The sequence below is a fragment of the Onychomys torridus genome, chromosome 7 (assembly GCF_903995425.1).
Source record: "Onychomys torridus chromosome 7, mOncTor1.1, whole genome shotgun sequence".
NCBI classification, from domain to species: Eukaryota; Metazoa; Chordata; class Mammalia; order Rodentia; family Cricetidae; genus Onychomys; species Onychomys torridus.
In genome coordinates, this window is record NC_050449.1 from 56125525 (window position 1) to 56130131 (window position 4607).

Sequence of the window (4607 nt, forward strand, 5' to 3'; positions counted from 1 at the left end):
GAGAAGAAATCCAACCAATAAGAAACAGACCCTCACGCATGGATTTCTCTTTGCTCAATGCAGCTGACTGCGTCAAGACCTGGCTACGGTGGACTGTGTCTTGGAACTGTAAGCTGAATAAACCCTCTTCTCGACTAAGCTTGGTCAGGACACTGTATCACAGAAACAGAGATGAAACCAGAGCACCTTGCCCTGCTTTGCCTCAAGTTTTTTCTTCTTGGTGCCCCACAGCAATGAGAAAGGAGGAAGCTCTCCCAGTCCCCTCTTGTGACATCATTGACTTTCAGGAACTTCAGGGTTTTCATCCAGCGACTTGGGGGAGCAGATGCTGAGTCCCACAGCCAAACATTAGGCAGAGCTCAGGGAGTCCTGCGGAGGAGGGGGAGAAAAGATTGGATGAACCAGAGGAGACGGGCATCATGAGAACACAGCCCACAGAATCAACTGACTTGGACTCATGGGGGTTCACAGAGATCAGGGAACCTGTAGGGGTCTGACCTAGGTCCTGCACATATATGCTATGGCTGTGTATCTTGGTGCTCTTGTGGGACTCCTGACAGTGGGAGTGGAGGCTGTCTCTGACTCTTTGGTCTCTTTGTGGGACCCTTTTCCTCCTCCTGGGTCACCTCTTCCAGCCTTGATATGATGGCGTGTGCCTGGTGTTATTGTAACATATTATACCATGCTTGCTTGATGTCCCTGGAAGGCTTGCTATTTTTTAAAGGGAGATGGGGTGTGGGGGTAGATCTTGGAGAGAGAGGAGGTGGGGAGGAGAGAGTGCAGGGGCGAGGGAGAGGAGGGGAAACTGTTATCAGGATATAAATATGAGAGAAGAATAAAAAAAAAATACCAAAGAAAGAACGAACCCATTTTCCCCACAGAGAGAAGAAAGAACCCAGGCTGGGAGGATGAGGAGGTATGGGCACACCATTGCCCCTTTGACACTCTGACTACAGCCAGACTCCAGACACAAGGGAACAAGAGAGTCTGTGGGAAGCTGCCCTGCACTCTTCTATCCTGTTACACAGCCTGTTGCTGGAGGCAGGTGCCCCGGGTCCTCCTCTCCATCCTGCCCCTGCCGCTGTGGTTGGGAAGCTGCCCAGCATGGAAAGTATGGGGTCCAGCTGGGTTTCCATCTTCTCATCCCGTCTCGGCCCCTCCCAGATCTCCGGGCAATAAGCAGATTTGGAGAAAACTGCAAAGTTGGCTCTTCTTTCTGAAGTATTGTGGAGAGAGAATTCCAAACACAGAATTGGGAAATATGGAACCTCCAGGCCATGGCACAACTAATTGAAAGATGAGTCTTCCTCAGGAAAAAGCCAGGCTGGCCAAATGCGCCTGCTTCAGACACAGAGGAGCAGCAAGCAGCAGCCTTCTGTTTTGACTGCTTTTGTGTTTTGGTTGCTGTTGTCTCTTTACGTTTTCCTCCTGGGAGACATTTTCTGAGAGAGTCGGTCCCTGCCCAGTAGTGCACTGTGTATTAGAGAGGACGACGCGCGCGCGCGTGTGTGTGTGTGTGTGTGTGTGTGTGTGTGTGTGTGTGTGTGGCTTTCTTTTATATATTATTTTAAAAATATGGAACAGTTCAAGAGCTTGCGTGTTATCTTGCACTGGGGCCATCCTCATCTACTCTGTATTATTCTAATTTTTGCGTGTGCTGCCAAAGCAAGCACAGAGCAGCAGTTTCATGGAGAGGAGGGAAGGGAAGCCCCATATAAGAAACCACTGTGGATCCTTGGAGTCACGGCCTCTAGCCCTGGGTAAAGGGAGCCTTCAGGACCACAGAGCCCATCCTTCATTAACCTAAGAGGCTGAGGCACGAGGGAAAACGACATGCCTGAGGTCACACACCAGCAAGGGACAGCCACAGCTTAGAGTCCAGAGTGCCTTCTGCACAAGACATTTTTTTTATTCAAAGCCTGATATTTGTTAGGTTTCTCAATGAAAGAGCTCCTTTCGCTGCGGGGCAGTGGGGTCATCAGCCCAAAGTGTCATGTCGTGGTGGTGGAACTGAAGGTAGGTGCAGTGAGCTTTATCGGAGAACATGCTCAGTGCCTTTGCAATCCGTCTCTCACCTCCAGGCTGTCACCCAAGACACTGACTTCCAAAGATGTAGTGCACACAGTACTCAAGTCATGCCTCCATGCCAGACTGTGAACTTCTAAAAGACCATCTCACTATGCCAGCGCCAATTTAGCAGTAGGCACTCAAAACATGTTGAATGTGTGAACAACTAAGGGGGTGGATGCATTTGCATTAGACCAACAGATGACCAGACCAGTACTTCTCGTGTAAAAGGCCTGTTTAATGTTACGGGAGGCTTCCTGTACCTGGAATAAAGGATGAACACTATTTGAGCTCTCTGCTTGCAGCAACGTAACACTGTACAAGTCACACAGCCCTGTGCTTGGCAGTTGGTAAACACTCTCACCCTGTCTCTGTTCTCATGATAAACTATTAACTCACATCACATCCTCTAAAACTCACAAACAGCCAATGAATCAGGTACCGTTGTTCCCATTTTACAGATGTATTGAGGTGCAGAACCCTAGATGAGTTTGAGGCTGTAGCTCAGTTGGTAAAGTGCTTACCCAGCATGCACAAAGCCCTGGATTCCAACACCAGCACTGTGTAAACCCAAGTGTGGTGATACACACCCGTAACCCCAGAACTTAGGAGGTGGAGGCTGGAGGCTGGGAAGTTCAAGATCATTTTCTGCTGTATAGTAGATGTAGGGCCAACCTAGGCTATATGAGTTTTTGTTTTGTATTTTTGAGGCAGGGTTTCTCTGTGTATCAGTCCTGGCTGTCCTGGAACTTTCTTTGTAGATCAGACTGACCTCAAACTCACAGAGATCCGCCTGCCTCTGCCTCTCAAGTGCTGGGATTAAAGGTGTTTGCCACCACTGCCCAATTTACTATATGAGATCTTATCTCAAGAATCATAAGGGGCCAGGCATGATGGCATCTGTCTTTAACCCCAGTTCACAGGAGGCAGAGTCAGACAGATCTCTGTGAACTTAGGCCAGCCTATTCTACATAGCAAGTTCCAGGCTGGCCAAGGCTGCATACTAAAGCAAGATTGTGAGTGTGTGTGTGTGTGTGTGTGTGTGTGTGTGTGTGTGTGAGAGAGAGAGAGAGAGAGAGAGAGAGAGAGAGAGAGAGAGAGAGAGAGTTTTGAAGATTTACTTTGACTGTGCACCACATTTATAAGTGCTCTGGGAAGCCAGAAGAGGGCATCATCAAATCTCCTAGAACTGGAGTTATGGGTAGTTGTGAGTCCTCGGTGTGAGTGCTGGGAAGTAAACCCAGGTCTTCGTAAGAACAAGCACTCTTAACCATTAAGCTGTCTCCTCAGCCCCCTAAATAATATTTTTTAAAAGGAACCAGTGATGTAATATCAGGCCTGAAGTTCAAGGTCAGTGCTATATGCTACCTTAACATGGGTGACATCAGGAAGTCGCTAAATGACCTCACTACAAACTGCCCTCCCATGCTATGCCCGAGGCAGAGTCCCCTAAGTCAGGTGGGTTACCTGAAGTTTCTGTTTATCAACTTCTGCTCAGCCACAGAAGTATTCAAACAAGTCATTCCCATCCTCCTGTGGCACTTCATCCTAGAGGGACCTCATCCCCTTGATACTACAAGGCCACCATTACACAGCCCCTGTCGCTCACTGTCATAGGGTTCTTATTGCTATTGCAAGACTCCATGACCACAGCAACTCTTACAAAGAAAACATTTAATTGGGGTGGCTCGCTTACAGTTAGTTCATAGGTTCAGTCCATTATCATCATGGTGGGGATCATGGCACTGGAGCTGAGGGTCCTTACATCTTGATAAGCAACAGGAAGTCGATCAACTGTCACACTGAGTGAAGCTTGAGAAAAAGACCTCAAAGCCCGCCCCCACAGGGACACACTTCCCCCAACAAGGCCACACCTCCTGATAGTGCTACTCCCTTTAGGGGCCATTTTCTTTCAAACCTCTACTCTCACACTGTTCCAAATGCATCTGTACACTTTTGCGTAGTAGGCGCTTCCTCCTCCAGGCTGTGAAACGTGACCTGATGTCATCTGGGTATGCCATGTTTAGCTCTCCCCATACCCAAAGGGTAAAAAGGGGCTGATTAGACAGAGACTCACCCCTAATATCACACAGTTGTGAGCGTCTGGGCTGCTACTTATTCAAACACCCGATGGCAGAACCTGCCATCTTTCCTTCCAAACCACACACGTTCAATACTTATCATCCTACTTGTCTGCTTACATCATAAGGTCAAAGGCTACACCTTCCTGGAGTCTAATGTAGCCTCTGGGGTAGGAAAGGTGAGTTTTCTAGGAAATTAATAAGCAGGTGAATGAACATCATGTTTCTGAACTTCAATTTCCTCTTCTAAAAGATCAGAATAATAGCAACCTCCCCGAAAAAAAAGTGTATCACAGAAATCAAAATCAACTTTGAATTAACTTTAGGCTCCAACAACCACATGCTCCTCTGTAGACTCCTTAACATTCTGTGACCTGGTTTTGTCACTGTGAAAGGAAAGTGGCAGGATCTGCATCTCCAGGCTCTCTTAAAGTCTGCATGGTTAGCATGTGTACAGTC

General features: G+C 47.8%; 1 non-coding gene across 1 annotated transcript; it reads right to left on the minus strand.

Annotated features, from left to right (window-relative positions):
• Positions 1-1569: 1569 nt before the first annotated feature.
• On the minus strand, positions 1570-1671 carry LOC118588105. The gene has a single exon (XR_004945509.1). It is a non-coding gene; the product is annotated as a U6 spliceosomal RNA (small nuclear RNA).
• Positions 1672-4607: the final 2936 nt, after the last annotated feature.